Here is a 14,874-nt window from a genome sequence, read left to right as displayed (position 1 = left end):
GGCAATGGAGCTTTCTGTGTAGCAGAATCTTACTCTCCAGAGAAAGGACTTGGCCAGAGTGCGATTCTGAAATCTCATCCCAGCTAGAGGAAATAAATTCTCCCCCAATTCAGCCTTCTACATCCTTCCTTTCTCATGTGATGCGGTGTGTTGGGGGAACATATCAGCAGGGGATAGGGCTTCAAGGAAATGCTGCAGCCAAGGCAAGGAGTAGGGGGAGGGGAAAGAGCCATATCCCTGGGGAGAGTCAGAAACACTTGTGAAGGCCACACCCTCAAACAGAGGCCCACTAGAGACCGGGATTTACTGCAAGATTATAGAATGTTTTCCCTCCCTCACAGTTGACCATCACACCTGCAGGCTTCCAGGATAGTTAAGAGTAGATCACTGCCAAAAGAACTGCAAGACAGAGACTCAAGTTGAGCAACAGTACCTAGGGAAGCCCCAACATCAAGATGAGAGACAAGGGACTTACCTGGTGGTCCAGTGGTTAAGACTCTGTGCTCCCAATTCAGGGGGCCCAGGTTTGATCCCTGGTCAGGGAACCAGATCCTGAATGCCACAACTAAGACCCGGCTCAGCCAAATAAGTAAATATTAAAAAAAAAAAAAAAGGAGGAGAGACAAAAACAAGGACATTAGAGGAATTTGAAGCCTTTGGCACCTATGTTACCACAAACATTAAAAACAGAACAACTGACAAAGATCAGAAAATTATATCTACATAAAGGAGGAACTTCCAAGGAGAAATGAATGCTGGTAAAATGAAACCCTTGAGTTTTCTGCTTCTTAATCAATCTAAAAAATAACTTTTTATCAGCCCTGGTGGCCTAATGGATAACATATAACTGTTTTAAGGGAGAGTAGTAACAATGTGTTAAGGAATTATGGCACATGGATAAGTGAAATTAATGACAGCCACGTCACAAGGATGGGAGAAAAGAATTGGGAATACTATGTTATAAAGTTCCTGAACCCATGAAATGGTGTGGTGTTATTTCAAGGTGGGAGTAGTTTATTTCAAAAATGCATATTGTAAACTCTAAGGAAACCATAAAAAATTTAAGAAGTATAACTTACACTCTTAAATGAGGAGATAAAATGGAAACATTAGGGGAAACTGGGAACTGGGTACAAGGAACAGTCTGTACTATTTTTGCAACTTTGCTGTTATTCTAAAATTATTCCCAAAATAGTAATTTAATATGCTCCTTAAGTGTACTTGCTTAATTATGAAACTATCTCAAATAAATTAATGGTGCATCTCTTGCCCTCAGTTCCGAATTTTTGAAAAGTAAAAAATCCTGGAAAAATTAGCACATTTAAGTCAGTTTCTCCACTCCACTCCAGGTGATACTCTCCACATTGTCCCTCATATGGCTATTTAAATTATTTAGTTCTTTTTAGGATGCTAATACAGCTTTCACTATAGCTATGTATGCCCCATTAATGTATGTAACAGAATATGCCCAGATAGAATGCTGGATATATATGCCCTTATTCATGTTTTCAAAGACAAAAAATAAGTAAGAGGATTGATTTTATTCAGGCTTTTGCAATAAGAAGATCAGAATGTCTTGCAGGGTGGTTTTTGCCTTAGACTTTTTTAGGGAAAGTAGGAAAGTTACAGGTGGGGCTGATTTACAATTGGAATTATTTTGCAATTAGGTGAAGTCTCAGTCAGTTAGATGAACAGGAAGGTTCATCTCTGTGTCTGGCTAGTTTTAGAAGGACACCCAGTTCTGAGCTCAGCTAATATTTCATGAAACAAAGAAAGGGAAGTTGAGAGATCAGTGTCTGGTCTTATCAGCAGGTTAAAGCAAAAGGGGAAAAGTTGGTGTTTCCCTGGTCACAGATAAACAAGGGAGTGATCTCCAGGTCTTAGGGGAATCCTGAGAAGGCCTGGGTAGCAAATCTTATCTTAAGTGGGGTGGTTCTTTGTGGTACACGAAAGGTGGAGGATTTCAGAAAACAGAGGATAAGGTGATTTCTTAACTGTTGCTATTTTCTGAGATCACAAATCACAGGTAAAATTCAAAACTGTTGGGCCTCAGTTTTGTTCATGACCAAGAAATGTCATTCATTGTTGAACAACACAGAGACAATCATAAACCTTTGAGTGGGTCAAATCTGGGCCTAAGGAATAATCTCCTGAAGACTCTTGTTTGGCGTTGTTCCTGCAAAATCATTTGAACAATTGTTGAGAGGAAGTGGAAAAGATGAGTGTTTTAGAGTTCTGGAGATCAGGCATCTTAAAAGAGGGATTCTAAAATGAAGAAGAGAAGTATTAACATAAAATATTATAGTAAGGAAAAAGTCTGTACCCTCTCTTTTCCGTGTGAAAATTAGAGGCAAAATCATATCAACTTAAAATTATGTTTAGTAATGAATTTTCAGGATTTTAGCTTATTTAAAAATGTATAGGTATCTAAAGAATACTATTATTTAACTCAGTTTAGCATAAGTCTAATGTTTTGAGTTACCTAAAGATCTTGGAAACTATCTTCGTACCACAAAGCATAAGCACTGTTAAGACAAGATTGGTTTGAATATTGATTCAATTTGGTTAAACAAAAATTTACATTTTTCATAATCTGAAACATCTGGTAGATACAATGCTAGTTTATTCAATCAGAAAAATTTTATAAGTTTAGGAAGAGCATATCCAGGTAGAATAAAAATGTATGATGTTGAAAACATAGCTGTTTTTATTAAACCAGTAATATTAAACTAGTCTTTTTTGACAAAGATTTGCCTTAATTATGTAAACTTGAATTTTAAAAACTTTTTAGTTAGTTTCCATAAGAATACTTTTTTAAGCATATGAAAATATCAGAAGTTCAGTTTCCTTAATTTCTGGTAATTTTAGAACTATTTATGTGTGTTTGTTTATGTTTAAGCTAATCAAAACAGAATTCTCTTTAAGAAATTTCATAGTGCAATTTTGTAATACCATCCAAAGGTAGAAACTTATTACACATTCATAGACAAAAATACATACAGACAGACACAGATAGAGAGCTTCAAGTCTACAACTTTAGCCATGTGTTGGACAAAAGCACAGAGATACTAATACATGATCCCTGGGCCATATAAAAGAGTTAGCTTTCATCCTTGTCCCACCAATACTTGTAAAAGAGATCTTCAAGATTCCCTTTGTCCTGATGTGTAATCTAATGGATGCTGTGTAGTAAATTTTCGACAAGTAACCAAGAAGAGACCAAGTGGCCATCTGGGTGTCTCCAAAATCCATCTGAGTGGCAAAACATCCAGCTTGTTTCCAATGAGATTTTTCAGCCTAGGTTTTAGCAGGCTGTTGTGCCGTAGGTTCCTTAAGTAGAGTTTCCCATCTCTAAAAAAGGTTGAGCAAGGGGAAGTATGTAGGTGGCAGAGGACAGATTTTCTTGGGAAGTGTCTATGTTAACATTTTTGTCAGTCAGGTAGTTTCCTTGGCTTTGGGAGTTATGGCTTCCAGTGTGAGCTTTGATTTTGAGAATAGCTAATTATTTGGTTTGCAATGTCTTCTAATAGGTCAGTGACTTGTGTTCCGTTTTTGATGGGTATTCCTGCAACTGTCATTGAACACTCTTTGTTTCCATTAAAGGGGGCTTAGGGGTCTTGACAGAAGCAAAAGAAAGTCAGGTGGTCAGTGAGAGCAATTCAGGGGCAAAGGTGCCTAGGCAGAGTCAGGGGCCCAGAAGGTAAGGCCATTGGGAGAGCAAAGAATACTGTTTTCCAACTGGAAAGTTATTCTCTTCCCAGAAAGTTTACTGCAATTTTGGGGCTAATGCTGGGTAAACCATGCCAGGTAGTAAGAAGTTCTAGTGAGACAGAAAGAGGTTTAGATAAAGGCAGGTCACACACAGCATAAATGTATGTCAGTTCTAGAGTTCTCTGCGCCTCCTTGGGCCACATGGCTTCCGTTAGAGAGACCTCCTGCAGGAATGCAACTTTCTATTCTCCCGCACAGATGGCCAACCTGCTACTGCATGCTGAACCCTTGCTCTAACTGACTAATAAATTTTTCTTCTCCACTTACTTCTGCTTTTAGTAAGTGAGCCAATTCACCCCATTTCCTATTATAAATTAGATAAACCAAACATCAAAAACAAAGAGAGGGATAAAGAACCAGTTTCTTGGTTAAGCTTGGCCTCTTTTATGTGTATCCAGTTGTTGTGTTTTTCTGCTTTAATGGGATGTGGTATTAATAGGAATAAAGTCAATGAGGCAAACAAGTCTGAGGGGTGTGAACATCACATAATAAACACTGTAGGAGGGCTGGTTTCCATAGTTGTATGTCAGCATCACTAGGCACAGAACATTCTAGAGACACCTGAGTGATTTGGGACCACTGGGTCAGGGATAGCAATTCTTGTGTGAGGAATTACAAATAAATAATTAGCATGTGTTCATGCAGAAGAAACCCTATTCACAGTAAACCAATTAAGGGTGCCTGAGGATAGGAGCACAATAGAGAATCACTGTACTTACAGTTAAATAGAAAAAGGAGACTACAGAATATGCCTCTATATTGGTTTAATTTGTAAATTAAAAAAATATTGTGAGGTTTTATTTGAATAAAGAAAATGATATATTCAAATACATGTATATGTTTCACATATATCTATAAAGACATATAATGAAATATTATTTATCCATAACAAAGAATGATATCCTGCCATTTACATGAACCTGGAGGACATTATGCTAAGTGAAATGAGCCAGACACAAATAGGTAAATGCTGTGTGATTTCACTTACATCTGGAATCTGAAAAAGTTGAACTCATAAAGCCAGAGAGTAGAATGGTAGTTTCCAGAGGCTTGGACGTGGACAAAATGGGGAGAAGCTGGTCAAAGGGTACAGACTTCCAGTTATAAGATGAACGAGTTCTGGGGATCTAACGTACAGCCTAGTGACTATAGTTAATACTATAATGTATACTTGAAATTCACTAAGAAAAGCTAACTATGTGAGGTAATGGATGTGTTCATTAACTTGATTGTGGGAATCATTTCACAGTAGATATGTATATTAAATCATCACATATGGCATTTAAAAAAATCACGTGTACAGCCTAAATATATACAATTTTAATTTGTCATTCATACCTCAATAAACTGGAAAAAATACTGAAAAAAATAGTGGAAAGATAAGCCACAGACCGTGAGAAAATATCTGCCATTCATATCTGATAAAGAACTTATAGCCAGGATATGTAAAGAACTCTTAAAAACTCAATAAGAAGAAGACAAAATAATTCAATTTAAAAATGGACGAAAGATTTGAATAGACATTTCCCCTAAAGAAGGTATACAAATGGTGAATGCCACATGAAGAGACGTTCGATATCATTAGCTATTAGGGAAATGCAAATTAAAACCCCAGTCACATCCACAAGAATGGCTAACAATGAAGAGAAAGAAGATAAATATTGGTGAGGATGTGGGGAGGAACATTGCTGGCAGGAATGTAAAATGGTACAGCCACTTTGGAAACCAGTTCAGCACTTTCTTAAATTGTTAAATTTACCACATGTCCTAGCAAAATTCCACTAGTAGGTAACTACTCAAGAGAAATGAAAACATTATGTCTACAGAAAGACTCAACACATGACTGTTCCTGGAAGAATTATTCATAATAACCAAAAAGTGAAGCAACCCAAATATCCATCAAAAGCTGGGTAAATAAAATGTATAAGTGGTTAATTAAACCTGTGATAATAATAGCAAAAAGGCCCAAGGGGAGAAAACAGTACACTGCTGTAAGGTTCTTATACTACCTGTGAAGTGGTATAATAAAAGCTGAAGATAGGCTGTAATAAGTAAAAATGTATATTTGAAACCCTGAAGCTACAGCTAAAACAACACAACGAATCACAACCGGTAAATTCTATGTTCCAGGTGATGCTACCCACTGAGTTATAACAAACCTGCCAATATCTAACAAAAGGTAAAGTAAAAGATAGGAGATTTTTATACCTGCTTTCACTTGGCTTTTTAGTTATCTGAATTCATTGACATAATATATGTCTTGTGTGAAGAAGATGGCAGAGAATAGTATTGAGAGTTGTTTTCTGCTCTCTGTTTTTATGTTTTCAAGGAACTATTTAACCTTTACCCTCTCCAATCTTAGGCAAAATTGCAACATTTTGCTCTCTATCTCCACACAATTAGCCTTTCATGTACATTAACCAAACAAGATTATTTACTATAACACTATTTGATAACCATAATTCAATGTGTTTTAAAATGAGGTATGCTCTGCAGAAAGAAGAGTCAATAATGCTTCCCAGGTGAGAAACTAAGAAGTATGAATAATGATTGTAGGACTCATGTGGCTTTGTTATTACAAGGTTTATAAAGCTAAAGCTCCCCAAAGAGTTTACATGCTTTAAAACCCTGAACTGTAGTCAATCTGAACTTGTTTAGATTGCACATCTTTATTCAGAGTGTTAAAATGTACATAGATACCTTTGAAATATATTCACAGTGAAAACTCAACATTCAAAACTATGTTGCAGTTTTTACTTCACTCCTCCCCATACTCTCTGAGGTTTTTTCATTCTCCTAAAATCTGGGCATTGTCAATCCCTGAATGAATAAAATAATTTTTTCAAGTCAGGTGCCCTTTGGGAAATCACATCTAAATTAATCGAGCAAAATGTTGTAGAAAAACGTTCCGTAGGAAAACTTTTGAGATACACAGAAAACCTCTGTCTAAGCCATGTAAAAACTAACCAGAATAGCCAAGAAGTTTGGGAGTTGGAAATAAAAAGACATAGACCACAACACATGCACAAATATACATCTCAGTATTTTCTTGTTTTCTATTTATAATCAGAGTAAAAAAATGTCACTAGGGCTTCCCTGGTGGTGCAGTGGTTGAGAATCTGCCTGCCAATGCAGGGGACACGGGTTCGAGCCCTGGTCTGGGAAGATCCCACATGCCCTGGAGCAGCTAGGCCCATGAGCCACAACTACTAAGCCTGTGCATCTGGAGCCTGTGCTCCGCAACGAGAGGCTGCGATAGTGAGAGGCCCGCGCACCATGATGAAGAGTGGCCCTCACTTGCCACAACTAGAGAAAGCCCTCGTACAGAAATGAAGACCCAACACAGCCAAAAATTAAAAAAAAAAAAAAAAAGAATTGTCACTAAATGGTTATGAAGGAATTTTAAAATAAATCTGATGTTATAACTATTGAGATAAATTAGTAAATCAAACTGAACCAAAAACAAATGCGTTTATGGGGGCAGGGGGCAGGCTCATTCATGGAATGGTTTTGGAGAATTAAAAATATAAACTAAATGGAATATTCTTTATTGAAAAATATTGTGAGGTTTTAATTTGTTTATAAACAAAGTCCTTTAAAATAATCTGTTGAGCCAAATAATTCCTATTTCCCTTCAATATCATTAGGAAAACCAGTGAGCTATTCTTATACATGGTAATTAATAAGTCAGCATATTGATTAGAAACCGAGATGTATTTATCATATTTCATTGTTATACAGACATCAAAGACTGTAAGCATCTTGTTCTAGCAAATTTGATATATTTTATTTCTAAGTGGCAGCTAAGGAAGTACATTTTCCAGCTCACCCTTCAAAAGAACCTACTGTGAGAAGTGTGAGAAAGTGACAGCCTCCAGCTGCTGTGCCTCTGGACCTTTGGGACCTCCAACAGCCTTTACACTGAGGCTATGCTCTCCCCAGGCTGCTCCCAGCCAACGTTTGGATAATGGAATACGGCCCTCCCTGCCCTGTGTGGGATTACCATAGCTGGCAGCCTTTGCTCCGGGACTCCCTATACGTGTAGCCAAGACTTTCTCAGAGTTGCATTGAAGTCTGAGGCTCTTCTTCCACAATCCTCCCTCCTTCCCTGTCTCCTTTCACAGGTGTCAGATCTGCAGGGCAGTTTGAATGCTTTTCCCTCCTACTCCTGCTCCATCACTTCTTTATCCTCCACAGGTGTTTCCCCAGCAGATCACTTACATGTCTGATTTCATCTTGGCATCTGCTTGCAAGAGAACCCTAAGTGATCCACTAAGAAAAATTTCCTTTGGGCTCCTCTAGACTCCACTTGATCAACAGCAAGTGAATCCTTTTCTAGGAATTAATGGCGACACTCAACTCAGCTTAACATTCAAGGTAGGAAAGCAAGGATTATTTTTCACTCCAGAAAATGAATGACCCATTGGGACTGCAGATAATAAAACTTGGGGAATAATAAGAGGCATCTCCAAAGGACTGGAAATGCTTCATCTAGATTTAACACAGACAGGGCATTGTCCTATAAAACCACACAGATCTTAAATTCAATAGATCAAAATTTGTTTAAATTGTGTAAATCTAGAAAGATCTTAATTGTTCTTTTAAGTTTAAAATATTTGCATAATTCATGACAGGTTAATTTTTTTCAAGGATTTTAAAAAATTTGTTTTCACATGTGATTTTTTTTATAATGCAAAGTAATTCAGATCCTAATTAAGAGAATAAATAGGCACCATGTATGGCTCCCTCCACGCCCCCTTTTCATACCCAAAGCTCTGTTTTCTCTTCAACACCATCTGTTTAAATCTCCCAGTCTAGCTGAGATCCTTCTGGCCTGTTCTCTAACTCATCAACTAAAAATACTTAGTTTCAGCACTTAAAAGGAAAGACTGTTCTGCCTCTTCTTAGAGCTGGAACCCACTTGTTCTGCCCTGCAGCCCCCTGCCCCTACCTCATTACCTGGCTCACCCCATCTTGTCACTTGTTTCTAACACTGATGACCCTCCATGGGGAGATCTCTCCCCTGATCCTTCTTCCTAAGTAACCCCTTTCCATCTTTTTCTCCTTGACTTGTTTATTTTTCATGGCATTTATTAATAACTAAAATTATTTTTCTTTGTCTGCTGCCTTAGTAATTAAGGAAATGTAAATTAAAACACAGTGAGATACCATTTCCTGAACAACACCAAATTGGACACATTTAAAAAAGGTGACATTGTCTTTAAACTGCTTGTAGGGATGTAAATTGTTACAACCACCTTGGAAAACAGTTTCTCATAATTTCGTAGGTGTGAAGGTGTAAACATTTTGACACAGCAATTGCACTGTATATAACCTAGAGAAATTCCAGCTTCTTTACATAGAAAACTCATTTAAGAATATTCGTAGCTGTTTTTATTGTAATATCAAAAATGGGGGAAAAACAATCCAATCAATTGGAATAGATGCATTTGCTTAATATAAATTTATAAGGGATACAATAAAGCAATGACAATAGACTACAGTAAAATTTTCATAATAATATTATAACACTGAGCAAAAAGCTAGTTGCAGAATACGTACAGTATGATTCCATTTTTTTAAAGTTCAAAATATGCAAGTCAAAGCAATATCTTATTTAGCAGTATATTCATATTGATGAAACTGTAAAGAAAAACAGTGGAAATAACAAACAGGTTAGGATTAAAGAAGGACCAACAGAGGCCTTCAAAGATATGGGTAAGTTTTCTTTTTAGGAAGAGTGGTTACACATGAGTGTTCATTTATTTTTATTCTTTACATCTTCTACATAACTTTCACACATTATTTTGCAAGTTTTAAAAGACAAATCAAAACAATAATGTCAACAAACAATTGGGGAAAAGGAATATAGCAATAGCAACAAGAAAAAGTGAGCCCTGTCTGCTAGAAAGTATTACAGAGGACACAGAAAAACACATTCAAATGGGTTCTTTGTACACCAGAGGAAAGCTTTGTTTCACAACATCTTAATGATTGCAGTGAGGTTCCTAGCTTTTGAAACAGTGATTCTCTGTTCCCTCCCGCTACCTTGTTTATGACAAGGTGGATTCGACTAAGATACTTCTGACAGCTTTTAAACCTAAAACGCAATATAGAACTCTATTTCTTCTTTGACACATGCCTCTTACATCTTTTTTTGGAGTTGGACTGTAGTTGTTTCATAGATGTGGGTCTTATGCCATGATCTGACCACACCCAGTCCCTGGTGTACCACTGCAAAGCCTCTTAGGATCAGGAGACCCTCACAAATGGAAAAACTGAATTCACAATGGGACGTCAGATCAAATGTGTATGACATCAGTCTAGTGGCTTTCTGAGTTAACCGACCCTGGGGTATATACGCGGTAGCCATAAAAGGTACTTTTAAGGAGATTAAAATGTACACTACTGAAAAAGATCAAAATTAAAATACATAACTGTCTTCATAGAAATTTAAATACCATTTTTACACATAGATTGTTTTGTTTGTGTAGTTGTAACAAAATAATCCTGAAGATGCATAACGTGTTCTGTTTTGTAAGACAACTGTGAAGATTGTAGGTATTTATATTGAGTAGTGAGAATGATAGCATTTTACAACTGGCTTTGACATCCCTCATCTCACACACTGGATAAAAAAACTGATGATCAGAGAGATTAAGTAATTTCTCTTCAGTCAGGCACTGAGCTGGGGCCAGAACCCAGGTTCTCCTGACTCAGGGGTGGTTCCTCCTTTCACCATCCAGCCCTGTCTGAAAAGGTTTACGGTCCATGGCAGTATCATATAGTGTATCTCATACCACCTTATTCTCTGTGATTAACACTGTTATTTATGAAGCTTACTCAGTGGTCCAGGATGCAACTTCCCATAATCTATGAGTGCTTCTACATCATTTAGCCACATCCGCAAGACAGTAAACTAAGGACTTTCCCCAAACTCTAGGCCGTAGTAGTAGATATCCCAGGCAGTAAAACATGTCCTGGAATAAAGAAATTCTTATGATTCATACCAGACTGCTGTAGCCCTGTTGGATTCCCTACAGCTTTAAATTTCGTATTCTTTTTTTTTGTTTTTTGCGATACGTGGGCCTCCCACTGTTGTGGCCTCTCCCGCTGCGGAGCACAGGCTCCAGACGCGCAGGCTCAGCGGCCATGGCTCACGGGCCCAGCTGCTCCGTGGCATGTGGAATCCTCCCAGACACGAACCCGTGTCCCCTGCATTGGCAGGTGGACTCTCAACCACTGTGCCACCAGGGAAGCCCCAAATTTTGTATTCTTGATGCAAGACTCTGCACAAAGCAGTTTAGAAAACAATGTAAACTAAGTAAACTAAGGCAGTGGTTTTGTTTTCTCCCATTTCCTACTTATTGAATGTTCTTGCTGCAAATAAATCAGATCTCTTTATTTTCCTATGAAATATCCAGTGCTATGCAAGAATGTTGGAATCAGATGATTCCAGTGTGTCTGACATCTTGTTGTTGGTGTCCGTTGAGTGTCTTTGTCCTTTCTCATATATGTTGTGATCATCTTGGTTCTTACTATAAGTGATTCTCAATAAAAACCTGGGTGTTTTGAGTATTACATTATGAGATTCTGGATATTATATAAATTTTCTGTTTGACTTGCCTCTTCTGACACCACTCTAGCAGGGGATGACAAGCCATCTCATTACTGCCTGGTGGAAATGGGGGTCCAGGTCATGGTCTCCAGGTTTTGGATTTGTCTCTGTTCTCACCCAGGGAGCGAGGGGTTCCTTGTTACTGCTCAGTGGGGTTGGGAGTTCTGGCTCCCACTGGACCTTCACTGATACCCCCTGCTGGGAGGGGCATGGGTGCCTTGTTCCTGCACCTCCTTTTGCCTAACTTGACATCACGGAAGAGCCTCATTACCTTTGGATGGTGGTGAGAGTCCTGACTCTGAAACCACCTCTGCAGGGAGGGGTCAGTGTGCCTTGTTCTTGCTGGGTGGAAGTGGAAGTCCAGGGTCTCTGTGGTCTTCAGGGACACTGCTGAGATGGTCACTCATTACCACCGGCATTACCACCTGCTGAGGATGAATATCCTGGCTCCTTATGTTAAGTCGTATGGACCTTGTTCAGGCCCAGCTCAGCAGGGGAGGGTTCTTTTTTTTCGAGTAGGCGAATAACGAGAGATCCACACAGCACAAGCCTTATTCAATGGGCAAAAAAAAAAAAAAGGAGGAGCAGGAAGTAAGTTCATGGATCAACTTCTCACCCACCTGGTGAAAGTGATTTAACTGTAAAGAGTAAAGACAAAGGGAAGGGAGTGAGGCAGAGGATGGGGAGGCACATGCCTTAGTTAACCAGGGAAGGGGCAGGGCTTTTTTGAGGAAGTGGGATACTACCCCCTTTATATACATTTTTGGTCCTTAATGTCTGGTTCTGGCCACCAGTAGGTGTGTCATTTAATATGCTAATGTAGTAAAATCAACATATAATGAGACTCAGGGTCAGTTGGAGGTCAGATTCGTTGCCATCTTGGTCTCAAGCGGTTCCATGTGTTTCTTTTTTTTCTTTTTTTTGTGTGTGTATCTTCCTTTCTTATCTGTGGACCCTTTAGCTTAAGGATTTATGTTCACTCCTGCTAAAGGTTGGTGGGGGGAGAGTTGGAGGGTTGTGAGCAAGGACACTCCTACTAAAGTTGGGGGTGGATGGGTTTTGAGCAAAGATCTGGAGCGACTCTGGCAATACCTTTTCAGGCCTTCTCTGACGCCCAGGGACTGGGGGAGTCAGTACTGGGTTGCCTTATTGCAGACTGGCAGGGGTGGAAGTCTAGACTCCCAAATTGGACTTTGCTGGTAGGGTTGGGGAGGGGGCTGTAGTTTTTCTGTGGTGTTTGGCTAGAGTAGAATAGTTACTGCCTAAAAGTTTTCTGTATCTTTAGGCCTCACGTATTCTGGTCCGTTAGCTAGAGAGGACAGGCTTTTATTGGGATTTTATTTTACTTTGTACACTATTTTGCCTTTTCCAATTGGCATTTATGGGTGCTGACTTCTCCAGACCCAAGTCTGGAATATTAGATGCAAAAAGGGAAAAACCCAGGCAACTCACTGTCACCTATAAAATTCTAACACTTTACCAATTCCAAAAGAATATGACCCAACTATTACCTGCATTTCACAGTGATTTTTCAATACAGAAATATTTTTATCAGTAGAATCAGAGTTATTCTGCATACCTACCACCTCTTATTCACCACGTAACACCTATTTGGGGGACAATTTCTATTTGTCAGCTACTAAAAACCATCTTAGATATTCCAAATGTTGCTATCTCAATCAGCAATATATCATTTGTTAATAGCCCAATGGCCAACAGCAAATGTGTATAAATCATGGCTTGCATCCATTTGTAATTCACTAGAAATGCAGAAAGAATTTGGGAAGAAAAAGTATTCAGCTAGGTAGAGGTCATGGTAGATACTTTAAAGACTAGAAAATAAATTACTAGTTCTTAAGCATATGTCAGAATTACATAAATTTAAAGAAGAAAGACTGACAATTTGGAGAATAGTAGCATGAGCAGTCACGTGTAGGAGGCCGAGAGCATAGCATGAGTGAGGGGACAGGGGCCTCCCTGTCTCTGGTGGGAAAGACATGTGCAGGGGCCACTAGGCACACAGGATAAACAGAGGTAGGCAAGAGCATGGCAGGTTTTAGGAGACAGACATCAGCATTTTAAGGGGATTTCAAAGGTGAAGGAAACTGTTGACTATTGGAAATGAGGAAAAGGGAAGAGATCAGTTATTGGGAATAAGTGAATCTAGATACTCTAAAGGTAGTAGATGATGAGACTGAGGTCAGCAGCAAGGTTAGTTTGAGGCAGAAGATTCTTGAAGGAGGAGGTAGATGGAGTCTGGAAATAAAAGCTGAGGAAGAGGCAGGAAGCAGCCTACTGAACGGCCTTTCCAGAGACTCTTCTCTGAAATGTTACCCAAAGCCTCCTTCCTCAGTCCAGTGGCACTCCCCCAGGCCTGGCCCTCACCGACCTTCTCGTGACATCCTCCTCCCAGTGAATTAAAGGTAAACATAATCATCAGACTTAGGGCAATAGAATAAAGGGAATGAGTATGAAGAAAGAGGCAGACATCTCTATCCTAGAAATCCACGAGAAAGGGACCCTCTCTGACCACATAACACAGGGAGGACTGAACTTTGGGGAGAAGAGAGAGGTGGATTAAAGATGTCTTAAATTGAAGGAGAGAGCCAAATTCCCAGGTCAGGGCATATGGCACATCCACTTTAGAGGCCCTGGAAACCCCTTCATGACTGAACTGAAAGATATTAAATTGGGCAGGTAGATAGGAAGATGCCAGGCTGATCCTGGGGATCACCAAATCCCCTTCCCACCTAGGCCCTCCTCTTTTGATTATTCATTTTTCCAGTTCACAGTTTTATTTGCTAGAAAAAGTTACTCTTGCTGCACAGATTTAAAAAAAAAAAAAGCCAAAATGTTTCCAGAAATGCAAAGAACTTTTCAGAGGGGCTCACAGCCTCACTGAGGAAGAAGGGAAATTTTGTCTCAATACTTCTTTTCCTTCCAAAACTCCTCACACAGTCTTCTCTGAGTCCTGAACCATCAGACCTAGTCCTCCCCCACATCCCCACACAAAGCACTGCCCTCCATATCCTTGAACTCAAGGTGGGCATGTACCAACCCCCATCCTTATTCTCTCCAATCTCAAATCCTCCAAAACCTGGGGACCAGGAAAGGTCCCAGGCAGTAATATTTCTCTCAACAGAGGCAAAGAAATATTAATAAAAACAAAAAGAAAGAAAGAAGAAAGAAAGAAAGAAAGACTTATTGCTTTTTCTGTTAGATGCATGATCTCATTGCTTAACTATACCTAATGAGGCCTAATTCTTCCTTCTAAATCTGGCCTCTCAGTCAGCAACAGATTTCACCAGTCCCACTGTGTATCCTGATGATGCGCTGATAACCAAATGTCATTCTTGAAAACACGTGGAACTTTTGACTATTTTCTAGTGCAGGAATTTTGCAACCAGATTTCTAAAATACATAGTGAAACTGGTTTAAACACTAAACTTGAATAATTGATCTTAGGTTATGAATACAAATTATGA

This window comes from Delphinus delphis, chromosome 6, assembly GCF_949987515.2.
Source record: "Delphinus delphis chromosome 6, mDelDel1.2, whole genome shotgun sequence".
Lineage (NCBI taxonomy): Eukaryota > Metazoa > Chordata > Mammalia > Artiodactyla > Delphinidae > Delphinus > Delphinus delphis.
This window is presented reverse-complemented; position numbering follows the sequence as displayed.